This window comes from Psammomys obesus, unplaced genomic scaffold (genome assembly GCF_907164565.1).
Source record: "Psammomys obesus unplaced genomic scaffold, mPsaObe1.curated_primary_1811, whole genome shotgun sequence".
Lineage (NCBI taxonomy): Eukaryota > Metazoa > Chordata > Mammalia > Rodentia > Muridae > Psammomys > Psammomys obesus.
The window spans coordinates 5,636,811-5,653,556 of record NW_026585987.1 but is presented as its reverse complement, the minus strand read 5'-3'; the positions used below and the strand labels follow the sequence as shown (position 1 = coordinate 5,653,556).

Sequence of the window (16,746 nt, the reverse complement as noted above, 5' to 3'; positions counted from 1 at the left end):
AAATGTCTACAGAAAGGATGCCATAAGTCATCCAGACACTTTGGGGACAAGAGGTCTCTGTGACATGACTGTCCTTCCCTGGACTGCCCATGAACATCAGGACTGAGGGGTTAATCCAGACAGGTTCTGTGCACTTCTTCCCACTTTCTGGATTTCTGCAACTTGATTCCACATGGAACTTGAAAGATGGACAGATTGGGAGTCAACAGGGTGCTGCTACGTTCTGCAATAATCTTTCCCCAAATGGGTAAGGAAGTGCGGAAAACTGGAGTCTGAACTGTGTTGCAAACATGCGAGAGATTTGCCTGCTAATTACTTTTTTTAATGTGTGCTTTTACTTTTATGTGTGCTTATTTATTAACCACGTATCTGTGTAAAAATTATATGTGACTGACTTTTTAAATGTTTTAAGCAGAAAGGCATGGATTCTGAGCAGTGGCTTAACTAAAATTAATCTTCTCCACTCCAAACAGTACAGAGAAGGTAAAGTGTTGGTAGCAGATGTGCCTGTGGTTGGAACAAGAGAATGAGGTCCCAAGGGCAAATCCTACAACACAAGCATTGCTGTGCACTCTGCTCCCTCATCAACAAGTGCTTTTGGGTCCTTTTCACCCCTCTGGTCGACTTCTTCCATAGCATCTGCCCAGCCTCATGTCCTCCACACTTTATCCAACCTGGAATTCGGTACGCAAAGATTATTCTGATGCCAGTGTGTATCTGTGAAAACACAGGCAGGAACTTGAAAGCAGTTTTAAGACAAGCCAAGACACACAACAACATAGCCCAGTTTCAATATGAAAAGAACATCCAGAAACCAAGGTTCATAAAAGAATGCAAGAGGAAGAACACTTCCCTAAAAGGTTGGGATTCAGATTAAGAGCAGAATTTCAACTCCTGTCTAACACCCTGACAAAAATACCACAATCCGTTGTGAGTTCTGTAAGCGCTTTCTGGTCTCCAACTTTTCAATTATGTTTCAGTGATTGTATTCACTTCATAGCAACCTGTCATCTTACATCCTTTTGCAAGAACTCTGGCATCCTCCAGGCTCTGCCCATTCCAATTCTTTTCCAGCTCCTGTCTGTACACTTGTGACATTAAATATTGCCAGATTTGTGAGATATAAAGGAGCTTAGAAGCATCCAAGAACTGTGGAGGGTTTGACTTCCACTGGGCATCTTTTGGTGAGCATCTAAAGGTCTTTACCCGTTATCTCTTTACAGAGCACACTTATCTGCCTCCATCCCCCAATTCTTGCCATGTAGGCTTCTACTTTGATTAAAGTGTGGTATTGTTAAAGAAATCTGTGTACTAGGCATGCAGATGTGTAGCTTGCTGGCAGGTTTCTTGCTCAGTATGTGTGGGACACTGGGTTCAATAAAAAGAGAGAGAGCTGCAGTATTGCCTACAAGGTTTAAGACCTTAATTTATATGCAAATATTTGCTTATGAGGTGGACCTTCTTGTGTTTTTCTGAGAAGGTGCATTGGAACCCAGGAGAGACTAATTTTGCTTGTAGTAGGGAAATTGAATGCACAGACCATCAAACACCATGCCACTAGCCCCATATACAAATTTAAATGTAAGTCTGTTGAAATTAAATACTAAAAATTCGGTTCCTTGATTATATTGAACCTATGCCCCATGCCAAATGTTCAATAGCTGCATGTGCTTAGTGGTCACCTTATTGGGCAGGGGACATCTAAATTACTTCCATCCATCATCACAGCAGTTTCTGTGGGAACAAGCTGGTCATCCCAATGAGGAGTTCTGGAAAAGTGAGAAAGCTCAAATAAACAGACTCTGCAGTGAGAGAGAGAGATGACCAAACAGGATTCCAAAAGGAAAGGGAAAGGATAGGTCAAAATCCTTCAAATAGGTCAGCAGTTATGTCACCGATGCCCAGCCATAAATAAAACTCTATGAAACTAAGAAGTGACCATCTTTGACACTGCCTTTGAGATCCATTCTCTCTCCCGTCTGGTCTTTGAATTCTGTGAACTCATTGTGAAACAAGAGACTGTCTTCTGAATCCTGAGGCAAGAGGTACTCTAAGCAGTGTTCACACATAGGAGCCAAGGAGCTCCCAGCCAAAGAGAAAGCATCAGATCCCAGGGCCATATGCAAAAGTCCATCAGACTACTGTGACTACTATGTCAAGTTTTGCTATTTGCCCAGAGCAAATGGGCCATGGAGATTATACTTTCTGCCAGGGCTGAGTAGGTACAGGCTCTAAGCCTCTTCTGCATCTTTTTGTGGCATGGTCCCAGGGAGGATACTTGGAGCTGCAAGCCATAGCATGCCTGGCTAAACGTGGATTAACATTGGGCATGCAGCACTTTCCTAAGAAATTCTGAGAAAATCAGTTTTAGGTTTGATTTAGCAGTCCGTGATATCTCAAGGAACCAGAGTCAAGATGAGGGGTAGGGAGGGGGCTCCTCTCCCCTCTCTTTTTTTAGCAAAAAGGAAATTTTCTGCTATGCCTCAATGACTAGAGCTGAGTGGGATAGCCACTCCTAATTCAGTCTAGGGAAAAAAAAAAAGAATACAATGACCTTCATTAGCATAGTCTGCTACTGCCACATCCCCTGGGGCTGGACACCTGATACCTGACTGGGCCCTGCATAAAAACAAAGGGAGAAGTGGGTGTTGGAGAAAAAACCAGCAGTATTTGCCAAACTCATTTGGTGGATAGGGCTGTGTCAAAGACAAGACAAGGAAGCTTGTTCTCAGCTGAGAGACACCCTCCACAGGGAAGCACCCTCATCTCCTTGACCAGGTCAGATCTTCCATGACAATAGTCATGGCACATACAGCGCTTTGTTCTTACTTCTGTCATTTGTCATTTATGTGTTTTACTGGATTCTCTCTCTCTTTGAGAGACTGTACATATATACTACAAGAATTCTTTATGCACAAGATTCATTTCATGACCTGTTCTTACATCCAACTATTCATAGCTGAATGAGAAGATGGATGGATGGATGGATGGATGGATGGATGGATGGATGGATAGATAGATAGATGGATGGATAGATGCACATTACACCACTAGAGTGGGTCAATCTACCTGTTTCATGACCTGCCCCCCCCCAATACAGCTGGATCTTTATCTATTCACTTCTTCCCATTCCCACCCAATGCATCTACAATGGAAGTGGTTTTTTGTTCTACTCCCAGAACTATTGCCTTTCTGATTGGATTGGTACTTTTCTGCTAAGAGGGAACTTCTGAAAGAAGCTGAACAAAAAGGAGAAGGGAAAAATCGAGCAAGAGAAGCAAGCTATTATCTTGATAGATAAGTAATCCAGATGTTTCAGTGCAAAGTAAGTCTGAAAGAACATCTTGCTCATGGGTGACAAAAGAATGACTCAATGAGGTAAAGACAGGATGTGCCCCTAAAGGGAGCAGAAGGAGGAGGGTTGACTTTGAGACTGGTCCTGAGCATCATGAGGTGGGAGAGACATGCAGACTTTCTGCATGCATTCTTGGCCCTGTCTGTGTACTTCCCATCACTAACGTTTAGACTTCCAGTTCCTATTGCTTTGCATTACAAGTCCTGACAGAAGCCATCTAGCTGGAGGAAAATTTGGACATAGCATCTCAGACTCAGAGCCCTACTGAAGTTCCTAAACTCCTCTGAATAAGATGGCCTGACCCTTCTCTGAGCCCTAAAAAAGATGTTTTCTGTGAAATTGCCTTTCACCTACTTGTCAAACGCTGAATGGCAAATAATAGCTCGTTGCCCTTGGTTGTTTTAAATGCACTCAGACACAGTAAAGGAATTAGGAAAAGTGGGAGGGAGTCTTAAAAACAACTGAGCTGCCAGTTGGCGAGAGAGCTGTTGAAATCCTTCACTATAGCCCTAGAGACAGGAACATCCTCAGCTACAGAAATGATACATGGAGGTTGGCTACCAGCCACTGCTGAACATACTGCCAGAGACACAGGACGCATTCCTATATGGTAGCCTCTGTTTACACCACTAAATGGCAGATTTTCATCAGTGAGTTGTTTTTGTTGCATTAATGATGCTGTTGAAATGTGCCTCCTCAATTGCAATAGTAGTCACTTTTATTTTGTTACATTATAAAAGTAATCATTACCTACTTTATAGTAACCCTCCCTCCCAAAGGGAATTACCACTGCTATGTTGGCATGAGTGTGCTTCAAGTGCACTGTGTGCCCGTGCAGAGGGCTGTGTCTTAGGATCAGGCATGTCTATTTCTTGTGACCAATTCTCCCTACATTTCACCTCTGGAAATCATTGAAATTTTAATCACATTATGACAGAGGTTAAATAATATTCCATTGTCGTCTGTGCCATGATCTATTCAGGATCTGATGTTTAAATTATTTTCTAATAATTTGTTCTTGTAAATAACAATGAGGAGAAGGACTCTCTTTATTCAAGAAATGTTTTGTATATACATGTTCACACGGGATAAAGTTCTGAAGAGTATTTTCTAATTCAATGTGTATGAATATTCTTGAGACTTTTAACATATTATGAAAGATGTTAAAACAATTTACACTCAAATGGCAATGCACTAGTCCAAATGCGTTTATACACTCAGTGACACCATTCTGAAATCCCCAAGAGTTGGAAAAAAGAATGAAATAAAGTATCTTATATGAAAATATTTTGAAGAATAAAAATTGCATTAAAACAAGTATTGCCATTAATATCTATTTTTGAACCACCTTAAGTAAAAGATACCATCTTCCTTGGCCAAAAATTGCAATATTAATAGCCCTTGAGAAGCACAAAACCCTTGCCAACCTACCTCTCTACATTCAGTAGACACTCAATACAGTGTCTACTTATACTTCCTCAGAAACATTTATTGAGTGCAGAGTTTTGTATTAAATATGAGTGCTAACACACACACACATACACTGTGAATCAATGTGCTCGAAGGGCTATGGGAGAGAGGGAATTGCAGAAAGATAAGTCAACTTCATTATCAGTACCACCATGTACAAAAGTTTTGTGAGTTCAAAAGTGTCTGCCCGAATGGGAGCTGAAAAAGAGAATGAAAAGGTATCTGGTCTTTCCATTGGGTCACCATGAGCCTATCTTTGCTATTTCTAAAAATACCATGGATATATCACATTTTCTAGTAACTGGAGTCCTGGAGAGAAAAAGAGACATTTTTGTGGGCAAAGACTTATTTTAATAGGCTACATGATAGGATTGGTAAGATCTCAGTGGTACGTATTGGCTACCATTTTTCTAGAAATCAGTGTAGCTTTTTGATGAATTAGATATGCAAGTAAGGGCTGAACCATAATAGGAGGTAGAGATTTTAGGGAGCTGTGAAGGAAGATAAAGGGAGCAAATATAGCAAATGTTGGAGGAGGAAGACAAATGCTTACTGGGGAATTTTGCCAAGTATCTAACATGTAGTGGCTAGAGAACCCCTCAGCCCTGTCAAACCACAAAATCCTTGCCCTTATTAAGCTTGGAATGACAGAGGGCTAAGTGTTGTCTCCAGATTGGTGGAAGATGAGAACAAACGCCCCCTACTGGCAGCCCTTCACCTGAACTGTATAGGGTACAAAGCAACCATGACCTGCTTCTCTTCCCATATTAATCTGCTGGACCCCCCGGGGTTCCATGTGTCTGGCACATGAACCTACAGTTTAAATTAAAAGTGGAGATTATACTGTCATCTTTTAGACCATAAAGTCATTCAGAAGTTTGTTCCAAACACCTAGGTGTGGGTGAGCCCTGCCACTTAAGGACATCTGATGAAAAGTATCCTAAGATGTCATAGTTTGAGCTTCAAATACATTGAACATTGATAGAACTAAGAATATCATCAAAGCAGCCAACTTTTTCCAGATCACATTGGTTTGATAATATTCAAATCAATTTGTTTTTAAAACTGAGCTGGCAAGGATTGGACTATAACAATAGGTGCCTGCCAGGTTATGGATGGAAATCTTTATGGATAAATGCCCAAGAAGAATATTTGTGGAAAGAAACAAAATTGGACTAACATTTTAGTATTGACATCCCAATCTATCATCCCTTTCATAGTTTCATATAGTGGAGGCTGAAAGACACAGCACTGGTTAAATGCTGTGAAAACAAGCAGTCGTTCTATTCTTATAAAAAGTAAGAATGATTTGCTGGGATTTGCCTGGTCATTGTTATGGTAGGAAAGTGTGTAGGTGTTTGCATAGAACTGTTCTACTTCATTGGCCTGGCAAAACTACTGGTAAATTGGAAGTTGGGAAGTTGGGTCTCCAATTTGCTTGATAAACATCAGTGTCGTGGAGAACTTAAGAAATACAGAAATACAGAGAAGTATCTTTCTATAACTCAGAGCCACGCTTGAGTTTAAGACATTAAGCATGCTCTGTTTTTCTCATTTATATTTTCTTTTAAAAATTGGTATATTTTGTGCAATGCTTTGTTGTAAATTGAGATGAGATGATGTTTCTGTATAAAGTCTTTTTGGAAATGAAACAAAGCAATACATAGGGGAAAATGTTTCTATTTACTCCTACTCATATTTTATATTTTGATCATATTTATTCTCCTCTCCCAATTCCTCTCAGATACCCCCAATCTTACCATCCATCTTCCCTTTCTCCCTCTGTCTCTGTCTGTCTCTCTCTTCTATCTGAAAAGACAACAACAAAAAATAAGTCCAGTTTGTATTGGCCAATCTCTCTTGAGCATGGGGCTTGTTTTCTTGTTTTTACCTTGTACCACAATTTAAAACTCAGATAAGCAGCTCAACTCTTTGCAACACAGATGATATCCGTAGAGCAAACCAAACAGACATCTGGACAAACTAGATGTAAGGAAACCTATTCAGCTACAAGACTAGTGGAAAATTGCTTTGGTCCTTCTTGCCGTCATTTAAATTGCTTCAACTTTCTAAATTCCAACTTTCATATTAGGTTTCTGACTTTATAGATCAAAAGCAACAATTGAGTAGGAGGAGCTGTTGGGTCTACCAGAAGAGAGTTAAGTTGGAAAAACATAGCTATCACCTAGTAAAGTCAAATGTTCAGGGATGGAAAGATGGGGAAAGGGGGCAAAGAAGGCTAACAAGAAAACATCTAGGCACTCAGGACCCTCAAATCTTAGGTATTTGGCTTAAGTAAAACACCTTTGATCTGTATTTATTCTTTGTGTAGTATCCTGTAACCACAACATCTCACTATAACTGATGCGCTCACAAATGATCTCAGTGTCCTAATTAAGAAGCCATAGAAGTAAATAATTTTTACATTTGTATCCAATTCATTAAATAAAAGTTTTTACTGGGGGACATGTGTTTTCATTGAAAATAATGAACACAATTTTAAAAGAGTAGGAAGAGGACAATTATTTTGTTTCCTTTGAAGACTGTACACTCAAAAGTTTTGTCTGTTGTTGAAAGCCCTCACATTTCCTCAGTTTCCAATAACTAAAACTTTTATGTATTTTGACTTTTAGACAACTGCCTTGTAACCAAATCTCACTGTCCATTTTAATACATCTATCCCTGAGTTCAAATTAATGCACATGAAATGGTCCTGGAGGAGTCAGTAGGCCTAAGAGCAGAGTCCTCAGTAATTTGAAGTGCATCTTGACTGGAAGAAAGAACTTCCTGGTTCAAGAGTACATGTTATCCACCCCCCTAACCCCCACCCATTTCTGAGAATGTGAGAAAAGTGTGGAAATATTGTTACATATGGCTTTTTATGCATGAGTCAGACTAAGTGTGCAAAGTAGTGGTAGACTGCTCACCTCAAATTCCTGCAGTTCTGGGTTCAATTCCAGGGGCTTCAAAAGTGGAGGGAACATCATTAAAAGCAATCCCTCATTCATCAAGTGTTAAGGCACCTGTGAGTGTGTGCTGTGAGTGAGTGACCAGGTGGACCTTACAGAAGCTGAACAAAGTGACTTTGATAATAGAGTTCAGCATGGAGCTGAGCCAGCAGACCAGGCATCAGAGGCTGTCATTTACACGTAGCTCTTCTGCATGATCGAGTAGGTAGTTACCGTCCAAAGCAGGCACTGATGGTTGTCTCCAGATTACCCGTAGATTATCCCAGCTAAGTAAAACCAAGCATTTTCAATACTCAGCCTCTATTACTGAAGTTCAGTGGGTTCTCAGTGGAGTTCAAAAGCCTCCCTTCTATTGAATGATCTCTTAGGACCAGAAAATCCTGCAAGCCAGGGGAGAGAAAGGAACACAGAGACAAAGATGGGGAGGGGGAATAGATATATGGGAAAAGCTTTAAAGATCAGGACTAGACTGAAAACTGTAGCATTTCTCCCCACTCTCAGAGGCCACAGGAGGAGGAGTGAAGAGGACATAAGCTGTAGAGAAAAAGGAAAGGAGACCCAAATGGTGATGGGTATTGGACCATTTACCTCCTTCTGTGAGGGACTCTCAATATCCTGACTGAAGTGATAAAAAAAAAAGCAGGATTTAGAAAGAAGAGATGTTCTTGACACCTTCTTGGGTAGAATTTCTTGTTGGACTTACCAGCTGTCTCAGCTGCAGCTACGACCCATCCTCAATGCTCTGAAGATATTCCCATCAGACACTTGACACATCCACATCGTGCCAGATACTGCCAGTGTCGCCCTCACAGCAAGGTACAGATACTATAATCATCCCATTTTACAGATGATACCACTGAGGCTCAGAGGGCTTCATGGGCTACTCGAGGCCACACAGTCTCTGTGGGGAGGGAGGAGAACTTGGCCTCACCTCATGTGTAGAGGTGAAACTGGACCAGATCCCTTCAAGTCTTTGGTTTCCTTTCAGATCCAAAATGCCATGATTCAAAAACTCCAAAAATCTCAAGCAGGCAGCCAGAAAGATGGTAAAAAGCCAGTAACAAATCTTTGTATTTCTGTTTTAAATTTCCCCTTTATCTCCAAACTTGTTTCTAAAAATTAAGAACCATACATAAGCAGATGAGGTTGTTGCCAATGGTAATTTATTTGTGTGACATTTTTAATGAAATCTAAGGTTCTTTTCATGTTTAATTAAACAGTGGGAGCATGCACGCAGAAACTCACACACACTACACACACACACACACACACACACACACACACACATACGCTTCTGTAAAAAAGACTCTTCCTTAAACACTCTGGCAAAGCATATGTTCTCCTCCTACTACCCTGGCCCTTGGTAGTCAGCTTTGCCATAGTAACAAGCAACAGCGCAGTTTCTGTGATTTGACACAACGTTCATTGCTTACCCACTTTACCAGAGGCAACAGGCTGGCTGTGTGCTTGTGGGATTGGCTGGGTTCTGCTGGGCCCTAAGGAACTCCTTTTCCCCTCTTGTTTTGGAACCAAAACTGAGGGTACCATCTGATACAATCCTATAGCCCTGCAGCTTAAAGAAAGAAAATCTAAGCCGTGTGACTGTTTCTTGATAGATTGATTCAGCCAAAATAATCACCATCATTCACATCACACTAGCCACTGCCTTTTGAATGGATGCATCTAAAGTAATGGGATTGGTGTGTGCGCCTTTCCAGCATAATGCCTGAGTAGGTCTTACAATGATAGATGTTTTCTTATGAGTGGGAATGAGAAAATATTTGGGGACAATAATCCAATTGGCCTGTCCTCCTGACCTCCATCAAAGTCTTATATGTGGCATTCCCCAGAGAGAGCCAGCCCCTCTGCTTCCTCCACTTCTTCTTTCCCCTTCTTTTACCTTTCACTGGAGCTCTCAAGCTTCAGCTCCAATGATAGTCATGGAGTTGCATGTTTGAAATGCCCCTTCCTGGGTTCCACATCAGAGACATATTACATCAGGAGATAGCATGTACTGAACAGTCTCTAGAGACAATGCCCTGGGAATATCTATTGCTATAGAGGGACTGCCATTGTCCTCCCACAGAACCCAGCATTAGAGCCACTTTCGGGCAGTGGCCTTGAGCACTGAGGCCTCTTATCAAAAAGAAGGAAGACAGCCTTGAGCAATTCAGAGCCTGTGGTACCAAGGACATCTTACCTGTTTGCAGCTCTCAAACCGGGTGACATTTTTGTACTTCTGGGGTAGGGCTCCTTAAAGGTAGGCTCATTGGTCCTCTGTGAATGCCTAAAGAGGAAAGCATGCAATAAATAGTACAGGCTCCAGACCTTGACTGTTAATACCTTCTTTACCTGTTTGATCTTGGACAAGTCACAGAACATATCTGGGCTGGGCATTCCTATCTGTGAGATGAGAATAACAATAGTACCTATACTTCAGGACTGTCTTAAGAGTTAAGCAAATTAACAAAACAGTGTCTGGTATGCAGTGGCTCCAATACAAGGCTCTCTTGTTTTATCACCATGGTTGAGAGAAATCTGGGGGTCATGAGATAAGGTCATTGACGTTTACACCACTTGGCCTTTTGAACATCAGTGTCATCTTTGACATGAAACTGATAAATGGTCATAGTAATAAAAATGACAATAATTGCTGCTCTAATGCTGTAAAGCTCTATTGTAAGAATAAAATATGATGACATGAGAGTGCTTTATATATGGCAGCCGACTGTGCAGTAAGAGGTTGAGCATTTTACCTTTGATGCCGAATCAGAGTCCAAAGACTAGATTCGGTGTTTCGGTGCTACTGCCTACCCCATGTAATGCTGATCAATCAGTAAACCCTCTCAGCCTCAGTTTCCTCTTCTGTGGGACCTTGTAATGGGGCCTTGTATGTGATAAGCAGCATGCCCATCAGTGGTCATCAATCCTGGGTACATCTTCCAATAATCTAGAGAACTTCCGTTGTTGTTGTTCGTGCCTCTCAGTGGGCCCGACTCAAAAGACACTTAATACTTATCACCCCTCCGTATCCAGGGAGATATGAGTCTGGCAGTACAGACCTTCAATCAATAAAAATATTGAGGAAGCCTTATAAAGCACAAAGATTACAAGTTCAAGGCTTGCCTTGGATACAGAGTAAGTTCAACATCAGAACAGTCAGCTTGGCAAGACTGTTTCAGAAATTGTTGGGGAGTAGAGCGGAGCAACAGCTCAGTGATAGAGTGCTTTCCTAGCATATGCAAAGCCCTAGGTTTAAAACTTACTACCAGGAGGAGGGGAGGGAGAAGAAGAAGAGGAGGGGAAGGAAAGAGAGATGGGAAGAAGGTGAAAGGGATAGGGGCAAAGAGGGATAGGGAGAAAGAGGATATGCAGAAGAAAGGAGGAGGAGGAAAAGAAAGAATCATCTATAGGTGGGGTTGGGTTCAGACAATAGTATGTTTACATAATCTATGCGCATCTTCCCATATACTTTAAATCCTCCCTAGATTATTTATAATACCTGTTATAATATAAATGGTACATTCAGTTATCATACTATCCTATTAGGGAATGACTAAAAGGTCATATTCAGTAGCAATGCAAATGTTTTCCAAATGCTTTCTGGGGTTGGTTAAGCTACAAATGCTGATGCTGTGGATACGTAGCTCCTAATCATCAGCAGAATCTCAGGGGACACAGTGAAGGGATGGGCACTCCCACAATGGTAGGGTGAATCTCGGGCTGAAAGCTGCTGGAGCCCGTGGAGTGGCTTGGTGAGCTAGCTGCAAAACATCATATCCAATACATGGTGCTTTTGCGCTGTTATTTATTGATAGATGCTCTCATGAGTGACTAGTTCCTCTAGAGCTCAAGCCAACGTGGATTTTCCAACATCTTTCCAAACTCTACCCTAGCCAGGGAGAATTAACACTCGCCCAGATCCTATTCTTTCCTTTAAGCCAAAAAGGCTTAGTAAAAACAAACCTCTGTCAGAGAAAAGATGTTGTGGGGATGCTATGTTGAGTGAGCAAGTGGAGTTGGTGTAAGTGGAGTCGGAAGGGATGCCTCAGCTATGGGTAAGCATCTGCTGTGTTCAAGTAACTCCAGTACAGAGGAGAATGCAGCACTGAACTGAAGTTTGCCACCCCTAGCTTTGAAGACAGATATTTCTGCAGTGCAACCTGAGCCAGCTCTCCTTGGGACAATGCTCTCTGCTAATTACAGAATGCAGTTCTCTGCATGCACAGCTTGTGCGTGCACACAGCACAGCTCCCTCTCAGCAACCTCTCGGTTTGAAACAGGAAGAGAGTGGGCTACATGGAGTCAGAAGTGGGCGTTTTAAAGTGTCTCCATAGCTATGTAAGGTAGCTTTCACACAACCCTGACAATCTAGCTCATCCACTGAGCCGTTGTCCAAATGAGAGCTGTCTCGGGCATTGGTACTGCACAGGGAGACAGATCTCCTGGGAAATTTAACTGAGGATAAATTACCACACCGTGGTGTGTGTATCTCTGCATTAGATTCATTTTAATCAAACAAGTGCTGAGTACTTATTCCTAACTGGAGTTATTGCCCGGAAATCCAGCATACAACAGTCTTAATCTTCAGCATGGTGTGAAACAGCTAATCCCTTCTGTTCTTCTCCCCAACCTGGGAAGATTATGTCTTTTGTTTTCTAAATTAAATGCTGGCCTTCTGTATTGGAAAGAAAAGTCAGAGTCCTGAGACTCAAAGGGCATACAGCCTCTGGCCACTTAGTGCCGAGGGCAGGTGAGGTGATCCAGTGGGCAGAGGGGCCCAAAGGAAGCAACTAACAAGGCAGAATATATTTGAAATCAGTTTGAAAAACAGGAAGGTTTTCTTGCACGTGGGGGGCAAGAAAGCTGTTAGAAATGTAACGAGGTCAGGGGAAAGAATGTGTGACAGGCAGGTAGGAACTGCTTACAGTAAAGAACCGATGGCCCTGTGCACTGGTAAGCCTGTGGGCCTTCCTGACAATGAGGGTCTGACTGCTGGGGGAGGGAGAGTCTCTTCCTTAGGGATGTGTTCCCTGAGAAGTTACCTGTGCCACGGCAGATTGTCCTACTAGCATGCGTGTCCTACTACCAGGCAGCTCTAAGTGGACTCAGTGGTTTTTAAAAAGAGCACATGAAGTTTGAAAAAGTTGTGGTAGGGAGGAGAAGCGGGAAAAGGGGAGGCATATTTGACCAAAATGTATTATATTCATGCATGAAGTTCTCAGACAATTTGTAAAGCTTGTAAATTTGTAAAGCTTGCCAAAACCCAGAAACAACCCAAAAAAATCCAACAGTAGACTTAATGAGGAAATTATACTATTTCGTTCAGCAAAATATAAATGAAATAAAATAAAAATACATTATGTTGTATGTAGTTTACATACAACAACCAGAATGCGTCACACGACAGTGCAGAATGACAGAAGCCAGACACTCACACTCCTAAACTGCTTGTTGTGAGTCTCCAACCCCGATTCTATTAGACAAAGTTGGCAAGACTAACTTCGTCTTAGAAGTCAGGCAAGTACTGTTGGTGGTTAGTAGGGATTAGAAGGAGGCACCAGTTGGATTTCTGGGCTACTCTTTGTGTTCTTTTGCAACTGAGATGGTAGCATAGACCAGTTCACTTGGTGGCAGTGTATTGCACAATTCTTAAGGTTGACTCTTTTTAAATAAGTCTAAAATTGGCCTGGCCATCAAGGATTGGGCTTGTAAGAGCTAAGAAGATCCTGAGAACCTCTGCCTATCTTATTAGGTGCATTTCTAGGGTTAAGAAGACTGAGTTGAACGTGAGACCACAGTGACAGAAAAGCAGGATGGAGCAGAAAACGTGGGGATCTCTTGGTACCCGAGCATTGAAGCAGTTCCCACATTATGGGAGTGCTAAGGGCTTTGGACTTTTGTAATCAATTGTCTTAGGGGGTATGTGGACAAAACCATGCAGAAAAGTCTAAACAGAAAGGACAAGGGGTTAACATCAGGCAGTGGTCTGATGAGAGTTCCGCTTTGTCATATTGCCTCTTCTCCTTTGGAATGCCTTCCACAGTGTGGACGGGGGGGAGGGGAGGGGGAAATAACCTAGGCCATAGGACCTGCCTGCTTTTCCATCTAGAGAGGAGTCATTCAGTTTCCCAAAAGAATGAGCTGTCAGCCATAGATTGCAACCTCAGCTGTTGGCCTCTGTGGAAAAGGGTTGACCTAATGGGGGAAAGTAATAAAGAGGCACTTCTGGAAATAGTGGGTCTCAATAGGACCATTGTTGATGCAGAAAGCAGCCCTAGAGAGAAAAGGGTTAAGGGTTTTTCTTGGCATTTGAGCCAAGAAAATGCCAGCAGGATGGCACATGATAGGAGTCTGAATACGATAATGGAAAGAGGCATGAAAATGGGAGCATCTGAGGATTTAGATATAAAGAAGCCAAATCAGGAAGTTAGGGACAAAACAGATGAGAGTGAGGAACTCACCATAAGCATGCACATAGACAGACTTTCCACTTTTCAGCCAGAATCACATAGATAGTGATGTGTGGACCCTAAGATGACTAGCCCTGGGCTGAATATACAAGGCCCAGGTTTTGCTAACTCCAAATATTGAAGGCATTTTCAGTATAACATCATGAAAAGTTGTGGGCCTTCAACAGTATCCCAACCCCAACTGAAGTGGGCAAATAAAGAGGGTCATGCCTGCCTTCAGTAAGATCTGCTTGTAGTGGGGAATGGATTCAGAAAGATAAAAACCAAACCTCTCCCGAGACTTGTGTCTGCTTACCGTAAAAGCTGGTCTGTGGATGAGCAGGAGGTGTACTTAATGCTAGGACAAAGGTACTATGTACTATGTGACCAGGGTTAGCATTTAGTGTAGCCCCACTAAGGCTGCCATCTTGTTTTCCTCTCAAAGTTTTCTTACCACACGATGGTCATCTTGCCAGAGTGTAGAATGAGTTGGGAAGTCATTGTTAAAACACAGGCAGTTTGAGCATTGGGAAGGGTATGGGTGTGACCAGATTCCAGCATGGTTCTCAGGAAATCTTAGAGGAAAGTTGTTCTATGCATGGACTGAGTGATTTCGCATAGCATTTTTAAAGGTGCAACTTTAATTAGAAGTTTCTTTGGTCCTGCAAAGAGGAAATATAAACAAATAACCAAGTCCATTCCTGACTCTGCCCACCTTGATTCCAAGCCTAGCATTTCATTTGCAAAACAGGCATAGCCAAGGTTTTCTAACTTCACCCATGAGGGGTGATATATAGCACATATAGCACGATGATCTCAGATGTTGGTTCTGTGATGTCTGCAAGAAAAGGGGTGTCTCACTAAAGGGTCATTATAGAACATCTTCAGCCAAGGAACAAAATTCTACTCCCAAGCTGGGCTGAGCTTACAGGATGACAGGGATGAAGAATTCTTCTCAGGTTATGAACAAGTAAGAGGCTCAGACAGATCAACACTATGGACACCCTTAAGCATAATAGAGCCATTGCTGGGGTAACCTCTGTTGGTCCTAGCTGTCCTGCTCCTGTTCACCCCGGTCTTGGTATACCCCTTTCTAAGGGTCAATTGCTCTTGCCTTATGTATCTCCCCTGTAGAAGAGGACAATTTCAAAATCCATCACAGATATAGCACAAATCATGATTTATCAGATGTCCCGGGACTTGGCAAGATTCCTCTCTCCTGTCTGCATGTGATTGACAGCCTATTAAACATCTCTACACTCAATTTCTGCAACTGTTAAGATGGGGTGCTGGTAACTGGTATTTCCTTATGGGACCGTGGAAAGGACAAAATACAATTCCAGTGATTACAGTCCTCTTCCCAGCACCTGTTATAACAAGTGTATGATTGACAACCGAACACAAGCTGCTGACCACTTGGTTTAAGAAGATGGCCCCGAGAAATTTAAAAAACTAAGCAGGTTAGACTGAGACTGGGCTGCCTAGCTGTGTATTTGCAAGGAATCCAGGCAAAGCAAGTGAAAAGTCCCCACTTCCTGGGGCCATCAGTGTGTTAAGATCCAGTCCTAAACCAGAATCTTCAATATACCACCTGCTTGTTGGTACTTATGTAGCCCATGTTCCCAGTGTCACTAAAAGGTTCATTTCTGAGGGAGTCCACAAGCAGCAGTGGCAGGTGTAACACAACTCACAAAGGTGCCCATTGAGTGAGATTGGTTTGGCAGACAGAGCACCTTCCCTGATCAGTCTGGTCCCATGGGGGCTCGCCAAGCAACTCTTCATGGGGCCTAAGATGGACAGCTTTGCCTCCTAGATATTCTTCCCTTGATTTAAAAATAAAATTTAAAGGGAAATGAAAACCATGTGTTTACACGTAGTTCATCAAATCTATTGTTTTTTGGGCAATGTTTGAAGTCTAAAAAGACTAATGAGACTTTTTTTTTTTTTTCAAAAAATAAAAAGTCTTTAAAAATCTTTTTTCTTAGAAGGAACATGAGAGGCTTTGAAAACCATTCCAAGAGTAAAAATAATAATATTAATAAATTGCTCAAAACTCTCAAGCCCTGCAGGTTCAAAATTGACTTAGTACTCTGAACCCAAGAGATTTGAATTATTACTGGAGTTCATTGTGTCTTGTTATGGGGCTTTGCAGACGGGAGAAACAAGCCACATGGAAGGTCACTAAGATTCATTATGAGGTTTGTTTCATAGCCATGTCTATATCCCTGGAGACTCTCAGAACCTTCTCAGCCTGAACCTAGACAGGAACCTCCACCCTGGCCACCCCCATTCTCGGTTTGGCAGTATCAGTAAGTTGAGCTGCCTTATGTCCCAAATACCGGAGCCAGAGCCCTTCTTGAATGGTTCTCTTGTGGGGAACATAATCTATGGTATATAAATGGGTGATGTGCTATTGGACAGCTAAACAATAGCATGAAAATAGAACAACTTTGGTGAGTAAAAAAAAAAAAAAAAAAAAAAAAAAAAAAAAAAAAAAAAA

The 16,746-nt window shown here is 42.0% G+C and overlaps 1 protein-coding gene across 5 annotated transcripts in view; it reads left to right on the top strand.

Moving 5' to 3' along the window:
* The window catches only part of Prlr (prolactin receptor), a 199,129-nt gene that overhangs the window by 149,162 nt on the left and 33,221 nt on the right, over positions 1–16,746 (top strand). The gene's annotated exons all lie outside the window — the stretch shown is intronic.